Genomic DNA, 19,253 nt, shown 5'->3' with positions numbered 1-19,253 from the left:
GATACACGCTTGTAGAGTTTTAGATCATCAGCATACAACAAGGATTCACCTTCATATGGCTCATGAGTGATATCGTTAATAAATAAATTGAACAGTAGAGGCTCGAAATGAAAGGCCTGTAGAATTTCAGAAATGGATACAATGGATTCATTATGTCAAAGTTGGGATACGAACAGTTAGATATCTGTCAGATAAATAAATGGGAATTTATTTCAAAGAAACGGTCGTTTAGCTTAATTGTTCTGTACCTTCGTGTTAATATTTTACTGTTTCACAGCAGAAGAAATGCGATTATTAACGCAATATTTAAAATAGAAAATATTCTATAAGGAAAAGTGACGGCAGATGCAAAACGATTTAAAGCTGTCGCGAAAAAATGAAGTTGCATCTCATTATTGCCGAATCATTTAAAGACCGACTTTAGATGCTGGAATGTCTCAATAATATTAATCACTATATCGCGAGAAGATAACGAGTGTTGAGGACAGTTGGATTCAAAGCTAGTAAATCGATTAACCGTAGGCGAAAAATCTAATTAACAATGTCACAATTACTTTTTAAACGTACTCGATACCATATCATCATAATTTTACAGAAAAAATTCTACTTGATCTTCATTTATTAGTTTATCTGTTCAAAGTGTGTTAGATAAGTAGTTCAGAACCTCTTTCTAGGAGATTCGTGATCGAATACTTAATTGACCATCCTCACGAAATGCAACTGTTCTTGCAATAAATTATCCTAGTGTCTAGATGATGCAGATGCGGTGCATAAATTTAATATAAGTATGTTGTACTAAATTTCTAATGGAGTAACAAGTAAATCATGCGCGTCAAGTTCTCGAGTGTGATTTTAATCCTCTAGTCCGAATTTTATTTTATTTTATAAAAATTAAGAGGAGAAAATTATTCGCTGATTCTACTAGTTTTCGGTTATTTATACGTTCATGAATTAATTAAACAAGAAGTGATTGAATACGTAATTTTTTATTTTAACCTAATGAAATATTAATTTCACAAGAAACATCGACCATGAAGGGAGGAAAAAACTGAGAACGGTGAGAACGTGGAAACGAATACGAATTAATATTCGATTCATTCTTCGGGATTGCAATACTTCATTAAATCGTCGTACACGAGAATCTCTAATTATTTCAGGCAATATATCAAAAGCGAGTCCAACACACACGCCCACCAATTCTTGGGACACCCGACGCTGGCAAACCCGATAAAAAATAAACTCTAATTACTCCGCTTCCTCGTGCAAGTAATGCACTATATAACTGTAACGCGGCAATAAAAATCAGCTAGGAAATGCACTATAACTCTGAAGTGTCGTATTTTTCTCGCGGCAGAAAAATTCCGTGCCCCTGTATAGTAGCTGCTAGATTAGCGAGTCACTAATGACCCTACCATTCGTCACGCCGTATATTCTCCTCGTGTTTAACACTGATACGAATTCGCCGCACAGGTTCGAGCCGTTCCTCCAGTTTCTCCGCGCATGAATTCCGTAATCACCCGGCGAACACGCCGTGGCACGAACTGAAACTCCAAATATCCCTCCGATTTTATACGAGTGACCCAGAATGCGTCTATCCCAACTTCGTGAGAAAACTAGAACGTGTTCCAGTCAAACTGGATCTTCGTTCTAGCGGCGATCGGTGAGAAGAGGTGCAACCGACAGAGCCAGAAACCTATATTTACCGCAACACGACTACCGTCGAGCTCGCATAACCCGCGAGAAAGACCTCCCGCACAACACTCTTGGGCAATATACGTGCTCTTTTCGAGGTAATGGCGTTTTACCTATGCTCGTTCCGAACGCCTTTCTTTCGCCTAGACCCGAATTCACCTACATCCTTTTATCCGCGGAATTCCTTCGCTCGCCACTCGAAATTTTCTCCGCAATTTTCTCCCTTTCCCATATTCGCTACCGGGATGATCGCTGGATAAGATCGTTAACTCTGTTTCATTGTATGGCTAATATTTTTTCTGTCAGAATCACCCTATATGTGCGTCGAAAGACAGAGAACGTGTTAAACGTTAATTTTAAATCATAATATGTCAAGTTGAGTAGCCATAACACAACGTGACATCCTGTCAAACATTCAAGCTCTAACACTAAACAATAAGAAAAAAGTTTAATCCTGACTTTCAAAACAAAATCCATACTCTCTCAATAATTCATTTATCATCAAAGAATAAAATGATTTCTGAAGGCGTATTATTCATTTGAATAACAAACTGCCAACGATCTATTTACTTTTGTATAATCTCGGAAACCTTGGCGAAATGCTCGAAGAGAGATGATTCTCTGCGTGGTATTCTCAAATGACTTGAAAAACGTACTGTTTGATTGCACGGTATTTTCACCAGCAATTGCATGAAATGAAATGCAACGTACAGCACGGTTCGAGATGAGATTCCGCGCAACAAGTGTGGAAATTCAACAAGTATTACGAGCCAACAAGTATTATGGCGTATCATTTGGTCGTTAAATTACGTATGCGACGTGAAGTTGCTAAAACAGGTGTTAAAGTATTGACTTAGAAGCAGCGTCTTGTTACATACAAGAAAAGGAAAATTAATCAACGGTAATGATCTCGAAAGCTGGTCGAGCGATTATGCGCGGTAAACTGCGCATATTTATGCGAAAGAAAGATGGGTTTTTGCGCGGGGAAATCTCGACAGCCATTTATCGAAGTAACAATTGCATCAGAATTCGGGGGAAAAAAATTCTTGAAAAAAGGGTAATTGCGATTTTTTAAAAATATTAATTGAGCTGCTGCGCCGCGACGAATTGCGCAACGATGCTTTCGTGTATTAAAAAGAGATACATACAATATCGCTACCGTATTAAATCTCGTGCTATCATATGTAATTTGTATCCAAACTGTTCTCCAACATCCACGGTGCGAATTCGTACGATCAAGATTTATCTAAAATAGAAAGTGAAAGGCGTAGCTTGCACAACTCCCCTTTGACGCATTAATAATTACAATTTATGTTCGGCGTCGCATCCGCTCGCGAATCATATTTGTTCCAGCTTCGAAGCGCAACGAAATCTAATGGAATTCCAGCATCGTAAATTCAATGATGCGTGATCGCGAAGGAGTCTTTATATTAAAACTATCCGAGCGCTCGCGAGAAAAAGAGCAAAAATAAAATCTCGGTATGAATATTCGAATCGAGCCAAGACCTCGAGTCGTTTAAAGGGAACGTGTGTGCTCGAAGAAACTGAATAGAAATAACGAACCCAAACGATGAAGCTACTCCGAACTCTTTTTGATCTACTCGAGTAAACTAGCTATTTAAATACATCTAATCTACTTGAATAATCGAGCAACGCTTATTGGATCATTAAGGGGTTCTTCTACTCTGGATTTAATTTTTAAAAATCGATGACATGCTTCAAGGTTCCTTTAGCATCCACTGTTGCTTTGAAGTTAATGTTCTTAAGACTCGAAATTTTAAGAAAATGAAAAAAGTCTCTTTTATCTTCGAAGTAAAGGACGATCTTGAGGGTTCGGTTCGTTCCGATGAAACGTGTTTCCCTCGGCTCAAATTTCGAGTGCATTCCGGTAGGTCTAGATTTATTGAATGATCGTATACGTCGTCGTTTCTCAGAAAACTACGTAGTCGGTTCATTGACGAACCTCGGAGCAGCTGAAACGTAATTCATCGTAAGAAAAAACCACGGTTCGTGCTATGACCCAAATGTTTCGCCGATAAGGATATCGTACGGAACATGAGATGAATGTATGTACTGTTTATGTCAGACGTCATACTCGTCTCTTCTTCCATACATGACGCATCGAGTCCTTCGAACGATAGTGTAATGCAACGAGTGTCGAGGTCAATGGTGCTTATCCATTCAAGCTACTAAATACGCAAGAGGTACTCTAAGTATTCGAACATTTAAATATATTTTTAGTGCTTGTAAAATCAAAATCACAATGGAGCCATTGTGAAAACTACGTGAAATTTTATCTGCATAATAAGAAAGAAACCGGTCAATTAACACCTATTGCAAACTATATTTTTCTAGGTATTGTTACAATAGTAAAATCTAATGCTTGCTCCAATTTTTTTCGAGTTACTCGATTAATCGAGTGCTCAATTCCGTTAGATAAAACTAGCTACTCCAGTTTCACGTATACGTGCATCGTTTCTACTATCGAGCTCGCTCGAATGTTTCGAGTAATTCGAACAGTACGTTATTATAACATAGATAGTACCAGTTTTCCGTACACAACGAGGCGTAACGATACGCCACCATCACTACAAATATTTACCGACGAGTATCGAGGTAACAAAGAGATTTGCACAAGGACGCGTGTTTGAATTACTAATCGTCGGTCGACGAGCGCGTGTCAACAACCATCAATTGGAAACATTTCTCATACGTTCAACGTTTAATATTCAGATTTTATCCGTACGCTTGTGTAAACCCTGACGGAGAGATTGGTTTCGTTACCCTACTTTCGTTACTTTCCAGGACTTCCATAATTGCGGTAACAGCCCGCATAAATTCTCTTTCAATGTAAAATTCGTTGCTCGCGTTACAGTCGGAACTTTTACTCGGTTGCAGCAACAATTCGATAGACGATACGCGCAATTCTCCATGAATGATTCATGAAAATTTTGTTGAAAACACCTAGCGAACACTAATCTGTGAATTAACTCATTTAAAGTAATTTGGGATTTCCTACTTCGTCTTGACCTTTCAAAATCGTATATATTATTGATTATGTAGCATTATAGCTGTCGGAAAAACGAGTGCAACAACCTACTGTGCAGTGATCTACTTATGATCTTCAAATGTACAAATTTTATCTCCACTAATAAAATACAAATACAAGTTCTTCGTGAAATTTCAAAATAATAATGAAATATCCAAAGATCCCAGAATTAAATCCGTAAGAGATGAAACTTAAAAAAATAAATCTACGTGACTTGAGAACTGCATTCTGTCGCGCGAAAATTTCTACAACCAGTCGTGTCCTATCGATTCAGATAATGAAAATTCTTCTGTATTCTAGAGTATAATCTAAAAATGTTTGATAATAGCGCTCATAGATCAGTCTCGGCGAGCTCGAAGTGTTTAAGACGACGAATAGACGAACTTTCGCTTTGATGAAAGGTTGCGACCCAGCTCGACTTCGGCCTCGATCGATATATTATTTAATGGTATTTTAACAAGGGTCGCATTCGGACGTCTAGGCAGTCCGGGGATACGAGGCAGCAACTTTTGCACGAGTCCATAATTAACAAGTGCAGCCAGACTACCTGTATCGATGGCCGGGGCACGTGAAGGTTCCTCATACGGCAGGATCCTCTGGTTCTTAAAGGTAGTCATGATTCATTCATGAGACGGGCCTTCGATCGCATGCGCGAACAACCGAGGGAAACGAGCACAATCGTAGGCGAGTTTTGTGATCCTCGATATACCTGCTGCTGGTACCGGGGCTGCTGGTAACAATTTTTCACTCCATTCTACCGTCGAGCATCGACTTCAAGGTCGACGGAACTACGCGATATTTGCCATTCAGCCGCGTCGGGTTAATTCTATTATACTTTTGCCATTAGCTCACAATGGCGTATTGAATCGGTTTAATTATTCGATTTCTCGTAGCCGGAGCGTCCGATCTTATGAAAAACACCCGGCACAGTAATCTCCACTGTGCACGCGGTGCATTCTCTCGGCTCGCGTAGCTCGAGGCGGCCAAGCCGTTCCTTCGAAAAACGATCGTGTCGAAAGGCTGGAAAAGGAAGCACAACCTCGAGACCTTCGACGCGAAGAAGAACCAACCCACGGATATATCGACGAAAAGGTCAAGGCACTCCTGGCAATATATCGAGTCGATGTCAAGGCCGATGCTCACGCTAACGATATCGAGAGTTCCTTGATTTTTCATTAGAAAATCCACCCGTCGGATTTGGAACGAATCAACGTAAAAATTCGAGGCATCGATGAATTATAGACAAATTTAAACTAGTACATACATATATTACAGTAAAATGTCGAACATTTTTATATCAATAATCGTCGTTTTCATACAATATATATCAAGCTATTCCTTAAATTTATTGATGGCCTCTATGTAGCTTTTATGCCACTATTTATTGTTTGTAGTAATAATTAATTTCTCAGCTCGAATAAAATGTATATTTGTATAACAGGTTCTACTATGAAAGGAAAATAATATTCCTTTATTATTTTTGATAATCGACGTTCTACTGTATTTTTTAAGCGTTGTCAGTACGAGCATTTACTCGATCTCACATATTCAGTCATTAGAAAAAGAATAGTACTACATACACTAATTACATTTGACGTTTCAAGCTGATTTTCTCGGGAAACAGAGAACAATAGATGTAACCATCAATAACTTGAAACGAAACGCATGATCATTAACTTTCTTACACCTAGTGTGATCATACTACGGCGAATCAAGATGTTGTCGCGGACGTGGGACAAGTTACTCGTAGAAAAGCCAAGCAAAGATGATGCAAAACTTCCTCGATAACGTAACAAAGTTGCCATACGAAGAATATGTCCGTAATATCTGTCAGTAAAATTGGGAAACTGTTTAATTCCTCTTAATAAAAAAAACTACCCCTCCTACAAAGTATATACCCTCCTTATAAGAGACTGAAAGGACATCTAAGATGATTTGAACGACACTAGCTGTCTACAAATATTTTCTATACTCTACGAGAGGGTTAAAATAAAAAACCGACTCTCAACCCTCAAACGACAAATCATTTTGACTCAAATTTGAGTTTCATTATTTCGTACGCCCACATAAGGTTACCAATCCATTCCAATTCCATTCTTTATGCTGACGAGTTCGTGTGCTGTTATCTTTGTTGTTCGGTAAAAATTAGAACTTTTACGATTGCAAAATAAGCAATTTCCATGGGTCAAGCTGAATCTGAAGTCCGCTGGACGGGGGTTGAACATTCTGCGCGATGTTTACGCGCCCGCATGCTGTTCTCGCGCGAAACTGCTCCGTGCATTTTAACGGGTCGCGTTTCTTTTGCACAAGCAAGCCGGAGATAACGATCCTCGACGGATCCTCCGGTATTCGTGCGCTCTTGGAGCGCGATTCAACAGTCACACCGGTACCGAGAACCAGCTCGCAACGGGATATCGCGGCACGAGGTGTGCGCATCCCCGATAGTATATACTCGCCATTAACAGCACGCTAAACATTCTCAGGGAATTTTTCTCACGCACGGACCTCGACCATTTCCCGGCTGGTGCGTTGTTCCTTGTCGTTACTTTCCCTCGTTTCTTTTGTAATTGTTTGTAATGATAATTTCGTCAGGAAAACATCGTTACTTACTTTAATTGTATTTCAGATTTTCCATTTACCACGCAAACTATAGTCGCAATATAGGTACATATTGGGTACAGCGAAACGGTTTTCGAAACGTGGAAAACGTTCTTACGCTCGTACGATTCACGGTATAGGCTCCATTTTCCGTACTAACAGGTAGACATACCTGAGAAATCTACAATAAAAGTAAATAGAAAAATACGATAAAGAATCTACGGTGCAAGTTATTTCAAAGAAACTTGTTGTTTAATTATTTTTCTTAAAAAATGCTTTAATATAAGTTAAGTTCACGTTCTATTTTATGACACGTAATTTAAAAGTTCGGAGTTTTAAACATCCACTGCATAGCAATGCATAATTTCAAACATAATGATCTGTGGCTCTGAATGCAACTGCATTCCTTTGTAATAGTATACTAGTTCTTCGGATGTAAAATACTGTGCACATTCACATTTAATGATGTCATCGTTCTTAAATCATCTTCCGTTAAAAAGATGCGCCATTTCTCTGAAAAGGTGATAGTCGGACTAAGCAAAATCTACGCTATAGACAGGATGAACTAATTCTATTTCTTTTACTTTTTGAATCATCGAGTGTCCTATAGAGTGACTAATAAACCTAAAGAATCTATTAAATCAAATTGCAATCACATATTCCAGTTTAGAACGAACCAACGTATTATAAGCAGTTATTAAAGCTAAAGAATTTTAAAAATTGAGGCAATAGTAAAATCTTAATAAACCTGAGCGTCCTGACAGAACTGTTAACGTCTGTAATATGTGGAAATAAAGAAAACTTATTATCGTAGCTCACACTTATATCGAATATACAGTTAACAGACTCTAATAATGTATTAACGAGTATGTTTAAATAAGTCTCACTATATTGCATTTACAAACGTTAAAATGGAGCCTATTATCCACAAATAATGTCATGAGATTCTTGAGATCGGCTCCTACACTCCAAAAATTAATTTAAAATCATAAACATTTAATTTTGAAGGATAGTAAACATACAAAGAAACATGAAATTCCTCTGTAAGTCCGTAATTGTATTTTTCCAAATGTCTTAGACTATTTGTAACGCAGGAGGAATTTGTTCAATTTTGAACATTATTTTGGTATGTACTGATAAGACATTGACATGACCTGTCAATGGTCTGCAAATTTGTGTAAACACGATCTCCAGAAATGTATACAATTTCAAAATAACAAGGGAAAGAAACGAATGCCATCTAACTGAAGGTTATAATTTAATTAGATATTTAAAAGAGTAAAATAAGTAACAAATCATCGCTCGATTGGCGCCTGCGCGATTAGAGTTGCGTGGAGGATCGTATCGTCCGAAAACACCGAGGCAGTCAACAAGTTTCATTTACTCCGAAACAAACAACGCGGAAATATTGGCAAATAACGTAATTCATGCGATTCCGCGATCGACGCAAGGATTACGCACGTCCGTTACGTAACGACCGTATTTTCGTTCGCACGTGGAGCGACTCCGGACTCCGACTACGATTCGCGCTTTCGAAAGGAAAAAGGAGAACGCGCAGCGCAACGAAACGCGACGCGCGAGGCGAACGAGGGTCGTGCAGGTGCGCGAATAAACGCGTAACGCTGCGTGTCGATCCGCGAGAACCGCAAAATGAACCCAACGGACGTACAACCGTGCGTTGGTACGGTAGCCCGGAGCGTCTTGGCTCGTGAACCCCGAGGAATTCGAGGGCGATGTTTTGCAGCACCTGGCAGCGGAGCTGACAGCTGCCGCGGACCGGCGAAACAGAAAAATCGAAACGAATGGGTACCTGTTAGTTCGCAGATTCCCACCTGTTGATTCAGCACCGACGAGCGTTCAGTTCGCGTTGCGGTTGCTAAGCGGGCTTTGCACCACGGAGGACAAGCGTTATCCAGGATGACGACCGGTCGAAGTCCGCACAGGGCACACAGTATCGAAGAGGGAGAGAAACTGGCTGTTGACGTCGCGATGGAAAGAGACCGAACGAGCACATCCACTGTTACCACGCACAGCACGTTAACGCGCCGGCTGAGAACAATCCTGCCCCCGCCGTGGCCACGTGCGAGATTGTCCCACGACAGAGACGAACGGACGGGCACCGAGATCGTGTTCACCGCGTTGACATGGCCGCGGAGGCAGACGACGAACCCTTCAGCGCGCGAACTTAGCGTCCTTCTTAGCGTCTGGTGACACGGCCAGAAAGGACTCCGTCGTCATTCTATCCGTCCCGGGTTTCGAACGAAGCGCGGTCCGCGATCCACTCCGCGCGAGCGCTGACACACGACTGTAGCCGAAGTTCTACGACGGCGTGGCCGAGCCGCGCGGCCGAACGACGCCGAGAGCCAACGACGGGATGCGAGGACGCCCGAGCTCGGTCGAACCTACGAGATGGAATGCGCGCGGCGGAAATCAGGCGGGATCGGAATCGGGATCGAGCTTGGGTTCGCGCTCGGACTCTCGGGATCTCGAGCTCGGACTCTCCGGTTCGAAGGCGATCCAAGGCAAACGACCGCTCTACCCCGCTTCTTTCGTTCCCCCCGTGCCGCCGTGCAACTCCCATCGGCCGCTATAATCTATGTCTATTATCCTCCTCTCTGTGTTTCTTTATTCCTTGTATGCCTCTCTCTTCGTCGCCCCCATAGCCGCCTCTCTTGTTCGCGATGTTGGTTTTCTGGTTTGTTGCGATAGGTACGGGGCGAAATTTTTCGATCGAGACAGGAGGCAATTAAGGGGATGCATTGGGTCATCCGGAAGGTGGCAATTTTTCCGGTAGGTGACACCGTTAATTCAAAGCTTGGATACTGTAATTCGTGTTAATATTCAGACTACGTGGCATTTCGATGTTGCTTCATATTGGTATAATCCTAAATATACACTTAATGAATTAATTTTTGTTTAATAAGTTAAGGAACTTACTCCGGGTGGCACAATTATTTAACTCACATAATTGTCCATGTAATGGTTGATGAAGTAATATCTGATTTCAACGAGTGTTCGAATAAAAATATATTGAGTTTGGAATTTTGAACAAATAATTTTATTTCTTTGTTTAGTTTTTATATTGATGGCGAAAAATGCGATACGTGCATTCCAGACGGGAACAAAAGAAGATTTATGCAGTGCACGGAGATGATGCTGCGAGCGAAAGTACCGTTCGCGAATGATTTTTTCAATTTGAAGCTGGCAATTTCTGTCTCGAAGGCACAACGAGTTCCGACAGAACGTCCGTAGTTGATATGTACCAAATAAAGGTGTTGGTGGAAAATAATCCACATCAGACAACGAGAGAGATCTCAGATACGTTGAAGATCTCGACGAGCATCGTATCAGATCATTTTAAGAAACATGGTTGTGTCAGTCGTTAAAATATCTGGGTGCTGCACGATCTGACGGACAAAAATTCGACGGACCGCATCCGTATCTGCGATTCGTTGCTTGAGCACAGTGAAAACGATACATTTCTTAACTGTATTGTAGCAAACGATAAGAAACGGATACTTTACAAAATGTGGAACGAGAAAAGTCTTGGAGCAAGAGAGATGACGCATAGCCATCAACTGCAAAGATTGATTGTACTTCCAAACAAGATCATGCTTTACATCTGTTAGAATTGGATGGGAATTCTGTATTGTGACCTATATTGTTCGCAATTATAACAACTAAATTGCAGTAATTAAAGAGAAACGATCTGAATTAGCCAATAGAAGAGATATTGTGTTCTGACAGGATAACGCAAGACTGCACGTTTCGCTGCAAACTCAGGAAAAGTAAGTGGAATTAGGTTAGGACATCCTTCTTCGTCCGCTTTGTTACCCAGATTCAGTACCAGAGATTGTAACTGTTATGACCAAAATAAAGATATGTGTTTATATTACACTTTTATTTTAGATGAAATATTGAATGTTATTTTTCTATCCTAAACAATTTTAAATTATAGAAATTGTTATATTAAATACATTACTGTGACTTGGCTTTTATTATTGCAATAAGGAAACCATATAAGCTAAAATATCAAAATGGTCTTGGACCACGAATGTTCAACGCGTTGTCCGCCATTGTCTAGACTGCGGTTGCTGTCCTTTCGAACGCTTTATCCCTGTGGATGACAATTCCCATTAAAACCGTCGATCGGGTCCAGACAAAATTGGCTCGAGCACGAACGTTCGACTCGATTTAATTTCGACGATCGCGCGATCGGAGTTTATTCATCGTTACGATTGCTTTATTATTTTCAAGAGCGTGTTTGTCCGAAGCGTTGTGCGACCGAGTGAAAGCAATTTATTGCCGCGAAGTCTCGAATCGCGCAGTAGGTGTAGTGGATTTGTTAAAAGGGAGACGAGAAAAAAGGACGACGTGGTATTTCTTTACGTGTAGCGTTTGTTTCGCCGGAGCAACCCACGTCGCATTTGCATATCCAGGAATGTGAAATTGAAGATGATAAATAAGAGCAAAACTCGCTTAATGGCGAAACCCGGTACTAAAGCCTCGGCGGGGCGTATAAAAATTCTTGGCGTATCGCGTACGCGAAGCGATACATTTCTTTTTCCGTCAAATCGAATGTTATCGTTAATCACATCAGATTCCCGCGACGAAGATGAAGTGGCTCTCTGACAAATTTACATTAGCGAGCGGCGAAACGCGTCGCCGAGTGGTCCTCTGCTTTGCAATTAGAATGCCCCACCTCTCGAAGCCTAAGCGATATTAAAATTACAGACCAAACGTTTTTAATCCTACTTCCTTTGATAAAAATGTTAATACCTCGATGGTTCGAAGAACAGCCGATTAAACGAGATAGAAAATTTTGACAAAATTTGCCGATGCAGATACCGTTTACACATCGTTGTTTTGTTACACGAGCAATAATATTTTAATCCCCTGTGAACGGATTTTTTTAGTAATGGTTTATCCAGAAATCAACAAAATTTGATTTCCTTCATTCTTCGAGCTGCATCAGATATACGTGCGAAATATTTTTTAAAATATTTTTAAACAGACACATTGCAAAGTTTACCGATAAAGAGCAGCCGTTTATGATATAATAAAGCTGTACATTTTCATCGCTAGGGATCTGACAACGGCATATATCATGTCATTACAGCGATAATAACGTCAAGTCGTCGAATCACGTCTACACTAAGCAGATATCAAACACAAGGCAGAGTTAGACCTTTTTCTAATAAATTTTCCAAGCTAATTCTTTAGCATCCAACATCTAGAGCCCCAATTTGAGACGTAATGGGGACCATCGAGTCAGAATCGTCATCAGATATTAAAAGTCTACGAGAAAAGTCACTGCAGGGAGTAAAAAATTTACGTTAACGAGCCTTGCTTGAAATTAATCTTATAATCGCGCCGTAACGGTCGACTAAAAAATATTTTGTCCCTGACGATGGTACCCGGAGTCGGGCGATGCCCATAAAACGAAACTCGATGATAACGGATTACCGTCACGGCAGATACACACGAAAGTTTATCGTGAACATCGGTGTCCCGCCACAGAGAGAGGTAACACTCTCGATACCATAAAAATCGTCTCGAGGTCTCTCGCCTCTTTCACCCACGCGTGTTCTCGTCCCATAAAATGTGACTAAAACGCCGCATTCCCTTGCATTTATTACATGTTTACGAGTATACTTACATAATGCCGCGCGTGTACCACCGTGGCTTCGTGTAGTTTTACGCGTCGCCTGTGTCGTTTACAAATGTAACACAAAAAAAGAAAAATATTGTCGATACCGCGGTTCCGAACTTTCGAAAATACATATGGATTAAAACCGCGCTCTCGCCCGGTAATGGACTTTTGATATCCGCTGTAAAGTGCTTTAAAAGCGCTTGTTCTCGCCTTTGGTCGACGACATCGGGAAGAAAAGGAAAAAAATACTGATCGAACTCGAACAATGATCGATACCCATTACCTCTTCGTAGAAAGTTTTCGAACGTTCGACCTGCTACTCCCACGCCTTCGACGTTCTCCTTGTTCTCGGCCACTTCGGATGAAACGAGCCTCGTAAGTTCGGTCGCACACGCGCGAGTGCACATTTACCAGCGTTCTGCACGCTGAGACGTTCCATGGCGTCGCCTTTGCTGGCCATCTGCCTCTCGTTGCCGTTTGTCAAGGTCGTCGATTGCGCCGCTGCTGGTTCGAGGTCGATTCAATGATCGGCATCGTTAAACCATTCCTAAATGCTTAACGTCGGATCATCGCCGGTCACGTTCACCCTCGACAGCTGTCCAGCAATGGCGACTCTCGCGCCATAGTTTCGCTCCTGTTAACACGTCGACTGTCGCGCCCATCGAATTCAAACGACACTCGTTATCAGAGATGAGCAAACTTTCATTCAAATAATAGATAAAACATAAAAGCAGCTTACAATATTACTAATGTATTTAATAGAATGACTAAACTTCTGTTTGCTTTTATACGTTGCAACATAATATTAACGAGTCGAACGAATTCATAATATTATTGTTTCGTTGCGAAATTAGTGTGTTCACTCTATTGTTCGTTGCCATAAACGCACGCATGTCACCGCGCGCTTGCATTTAAATCGCTACTCCGTGTATCGATCCACGCATTGTCTGCTCGTCACGATACGAACGACGCACGTGGCTGTCAGTTCCCGGCGGAAGTACGAGGACACCGAAGACATAGTTTTCTCGTTAATCACCATGATTACGCTATTTGTCGCGTGCCGCGATCGACCAGAAAAGGCACCTTTGTGTCCTAGTGACCGAATCGAATCTCTCGACGTCGTATTGCTAAAGAATTCTTCTCCGTCACCATTGTGCAATTGGTTTCGTTGTTGCGTTAATTAGGAACTCGATTCACAAATTCATTGTACCTTCGAGTTTGATATAAACGTTTGTGTACTTTGCAGGAAATAAATAGATGCATTGTTGATATTTGTAATAGTTATAAACGGTTGTATACTTCATTTGTTTTTCTGCCGATACAAATTTGACGAATAAGGTGAAAGTTATTCAGAAGTGATAGTAAATAGGAGAATCAAAATTTTCAATGAGAAATGTATACAAAATAATTAAAAAAGTATACTAAATTTCTGACTATTGATTTTTTTGTAAAATATTTGTGTCGAAAGCAACGGCACTACGCTATTTTAATGCTATTTCAGTCGCATGGAAAAGTTGATTTACGTTCCACACGTGAGGATGCAATTCCATTTTAACTGTGTAATACGTTCGACGCAAGCTCCACTAAACGTAAAACTGCAATCGTGATGTGATTTATCGCTGGTCTCATTCTATTCGAATTATAGGTTTCCCCGTGCAGAGTCCTCATTCGCTGCGAAGCATTGTCTAATCTCGACGATTGTTATTCTGACATCTATTAAACGTCAATCGTGCTCGTGCAATTTGCCAACCACGACGACGACGTTCTGTGACGCGCTATTTTTCACAAACCCCGCTCGCTTGCGACGCGCCATTCGATAAAAGTTGTGTTACGACATCGGTCATTTGATATCTAATCGTGTTAAATTAATCCTATTCTCCGTGGATCGACCCGTTGAAACGCAATATGACGTAAGTTAAGCGATCATAAATCATCAACGTGTATGTTCGATAACTTATTGTTTATTATCTTTTCAACGATCTTGCCCAACTTGAAACACGCTTTACTTTCGAATATCGCGTAAACTGTCTACTCCTCGATACACGGTATTGTAAGTACCTTCATACAGAGATCGATGAGATGAATCAATTTGTATCAAACTATGATTCAATGCTAAAAAAAGGAATAGTAATAGGATGAAGTCAAACTTCCTCAAATAAATCAACCATTTCTTTTATCGCTTACATCGTTCGCCTTGAAAGTGGTGTAAATTGATCTTTATCATTTTCAGTGTTATGAAGATAAAATTTTCTTATGACGCGTTGATAATTTCAATACTGGTTAAATAATCGAAGGGTTATCCGGTGTTGCTCGTCACTCGAAATGATTACACGGCTCAAAAACTTGAATATCAAGTATTACAGAAAATCCAGGCTCCGAAATGGGACGAACAAAGTGAAACAAAAAGAAATGGTGGAAGGGGAAAGCGGTGAAATATGGGGGTAGAAAAAGAGAAAGCACGCGTGCAGGCCGTGGCGCTGATTGCGAGGGACACGCAACAATCGCTGCAATTGACCGCGTAATAGAAACGCGTTATGCTGTCTACGGCAGGGGCCGGTAGGATACCGGTCGACCTTGAGAATGGACATGATTCCTTAACGCGCGTTTTCCCTTTTACGGAAGGGTTCCGCGTTCGCGTAATTGCAGCGTTATGTTGCACGAGTAGCGAAATTTCAGCACCACCAATATCGTCGAAACGATAACCACCCTGCTGCTCATCCTGCCAGGACACGTTTCCTGGCTAAACAGCCTTCCCCCATAATAATTTACCATAATTTTCGTGGCGTAATTTTATGCTTTTCGAATTGCACCAAGATTAAATTTGGTAGGTGTCATGGGAGAAAAAAGTGTGCCCCAAATATGAAATGTTATGTTATTTAACTCCTCCGCCGATCTAAACTTATTAATTTTGTAGTTTCTTTTTACTCGAGTAGTTCGATGATGCTTAGAAGACCAACTCGAACTCAAATTAAAAATATATAGGGATCAAAAAGTGTCTTTTTCAGTTAATATATTTAAACAGAGATCAAAAATTTCAGGGAACTTACTGTTCAAAGATGTCAACAAGAAAACCCTTCCAATCCCTGTGTGTTTTCATTTTGTAATTTCAAGCAACGAATGAAGGAATTATTTCGTTGAAATCGTACCTCGAATTAGATCCCGATAAGCTGTTCGAGAAATGTCTATGCTTAGGGCGTAGACGGTCGCCCGTCTGCCAGACACCTAAACGGGATTAAAGATTAAGATCAAGGTCCCAGACGTTAGACAGTTTTAAATGCACGTGTACCACGGATGTCGGGAGATCGTCGATAGTTTTCAACTCGAGTCAGAAAATTTCGTTCGCGCCCGCGACACGATCACCCCTTTGCTTCGAACAGCTTCGTAATCTGGTTGCAGGTACGACGGGGGCAAGCATGACAGATCGATTGTCCCACTTCGTGTCCGGATACGCGACGCAGAAACGGAGCGCCTCGAAATCGGCATTAATGTGGAAAAGTCCGCGGCTTACGGATCGGTCGGGGTAAAGTGCCGTGAGATCGTTCGACGGATCGATGTTGCCCGATCAGGACAGGGCGAGGCGGCGTGAGACCGACCACAGGATCCATCGGGATCGGATACCGTACACTTTTTTATGGTAAATAGATGAAAGTCCATACCGTAGGCCCGGCCCATGCAACGACCGGCGCGTATGCTAACTAAATGCAAATACGTCAGATCTGCATAATTTGCCACGGGATTTCTCTCTGTTTCGCATGCCGTTGTCTTCGACCAGCCGCTCGACTTACGCGGTCCCCCGATCGAGGTGTCGTTGTTTATTACCGTGTCCCGAACGCGACACTCGCAACTTTTTCTCGCGGAGTCGTGGAGGACTCGCCGGAGACCGGAGACGCTGTGCAAATTAAAAAGATTACTTTAACAGGACCCTCGTTGGTATAATGACACCCTCGGAGTATACTGGTTCACCCTTTACGGGCGGAAACTTTACGGTCTGAAATCGAGGGATCCACGGTGTGTCTCACGAGCTCTGTCCACTTAAATATCGAAAAATTGTTTCGTATCGTGAATGTCGTGGAACGCTTGATTAACTATGTGAGTCACGGTAGACTGACGACGAAGGCGTCCTCGACGCTTCGAGGAAAATTGAAAGAGTTTCTAAGAAGACCTGCGTGCACCGGAGACGAGCAGGTATACGAGACGGAGCGAAAGCGAAGTCCTTAAGGACGCTGAAAAGAATTTTCTCGCTGTATCGCAGGATCGCAACAAGGGTCGCAGGTAGCGGACGCTGAATACGAATTCTTCTAACGGTCCACGGAGGGGCACGTTCGACGTGCAAAATCAGCAACTATGTTCAAAGACCCGTCGCCACTTATTCCGTACGCGATCGAGTAGAATTTTCTGTAATAAACGTTGCGAAGTACAAGACAGGTATAGGTAAAATTCTCCCATCTCGAATAACGAAAGAAAGATAAACAACTTTTGTTCAATAAAATTTGCAGTTAAATTATGTTTGACGCTGAACGAAAACTAAACCTGAAAGTGTTCGATGTAGTGATTGCTAAATTTTTTTGAAAGGCATCCCTTCGCGAAAAAAAATGTCTACGCCTAAGATATTCTCTCTATCATACTCTGACATATTCTGAAATATAGAAATAATATTGAAAGAGCGTGACGCGGTAAAAGTATTCTCCAACAGTTATTTTTGATGATGAACGTAATGCAACGAAACGTTCAAGTTGAGCCTGGACGAGGGTTAAAAGCGTTATGCGAATTGGAGGCGCTGTTCGGGGATAACGGCACAAAAGCCGTCGATTCGCGAATGACGTATATAAATAATCGTCCGATCGAGCATGATCGAAGAGAGATCCACCGTGATTTATCTTTTCACTCATCGTGGCCTCTGCATATAACTTTCCGGAGGATTGTAGGGTAGCTTAATTGACACGTCATCTCTTTTCGTGTTACACGAGAAACCATTCGTCTTACCCTCGATCCACGCGTCGGCCTTAAATCAATTCCGGCTACAGACAAATTACCCAAAAGAATTAATGGCTTCGACGCCGGACCTAATTGGCCCGAAATCATGCGAACAGGGCAACCACGGGGGAAGGGGCGCGTGGTCCCTCGATCGACGCAGAGCCCTTTCGATATAAACAGCGGGAGATTCACCCTTTTATCTGATTTTATCTCTCGGACCAAGTACGTTCTGCGCCCACGCGAAATTAATAGGCGATTATTTTCCGGGGTTCGTCGGAGAATGTTGCGCCTGAACGTACACCAGCGCGGATAACCTTTAAAAGCTTTTAAATAATGCCGTTCCCGTGTGGGTGGACGAATGAATGAAACTGCCCACACGCTGACAATGAAGCGCTTTTGCTAATCTAACGCTAACTCATCGTGGGGTTGATTACAAAACGTTGACGAGATTACTCGGCGCGGTTAGTCGCCCTGAAAAATATGGCTTACGACGTAGAACGAATTTTGACAACTCGACAATTTTAAAATCCATATTTTTCGTTCTGCCATGTAATGCAAATGGATTAAAATTTCTGTCGTGAATCATGAACGTATCTGTTCGAAACTAAAGATAGAAACGAGGGACGGTGTATCCTGATTCCCGAGTTAATTAACGAACTAAGGAGCAAACTGTATCGTTTTCAGGGAGGGAATTAATATCCCTCCGAGCAGCCAATTTATATCGTGTTTTCTGGTTTCATTCCGTATGCATGAAAAGCGAAGGGTGCCACAAGGTTTGAATTAAGTTACACGCGAGCATTCGGTTTAATGCGACGACCGATTTAACAGAGAAACGATGTCGCGAGCGCGACGAAACGCGATTCCCCGGTGAAGTTCGCACACAGAGATATTTTTTTCACGGCCGAGTCCCATAATTAATACGTTGCTCGCGAGGCTTGTTACGACGGGGACGAAAAACTTCTCGCGATGCCTCGAGTTATCAGCTTGATTCGATTAAATACGTATTCTCCCTCGTGTCGACGGATCGAGCTTGGAACTCCTGTGGGCGGCCTGACACGGTCGGTCAAATTAATACGATTTCCAAGAGAATTGCAAATCGCCACTCGAATGAAACGCACGAGAATGGTGATAAATTGCTCGCGAGATAAGCGAGACAGTTACATGCGCGTATAACGTAAGAAAATGTATGACTCGATTCAATTCTAGAAGTATTGTGACTTTTTCCCCGAGAAAGGACATTGACTTGAAGTCATTAGAGGACTTGGAAAATACTCTACATTCGCACGG

At 41.7% G+C, this 19,253-nt stretch overlaps 1 protein-coding gene across 1 annotated transcript in view; it reads right to left on the bottom strand.

The window, feature by feature from the left end:
• Window positions 1–9,541, bottom strand: part of LOC122403564 — a 215,345-nt gene extending 205,804 nt beyond the window's left edge. Inside the window, exon 1 of the mRNA XM_043407156.1 lies at window positions 9,150–9,541. The gene's annotated coding sequence lies outside the window, so the exon portion shown is untranslated. The remainder of the gene's footprint in view (window positions 1–9,149) is intronic.
• Window positions 9,542–19,253: the final 9,712 nt, after the last annotated feature.

The sequence above is a fragment of the Colletes gigas genome, unplaced genomic scaffold (genome assembly GCF_013123115.1).
Source record: "Colletes gigas isolate AHSC1104 unplaced genomic scaffold, ASM1312311v1 Colletes_gigas_Sc00060, whole genome shotgun sequence".
Lineage (NCBI taxonomy): Eukaryota > Metazoa > Arthropoda > Insecta > Hymenoptera > Colletidae > Colletes > Colletes gigas.
Note: the sequence above shows the minus strand (reverse complement) of the source record. Positions and strands in the feature narration are given on the sequence as shown.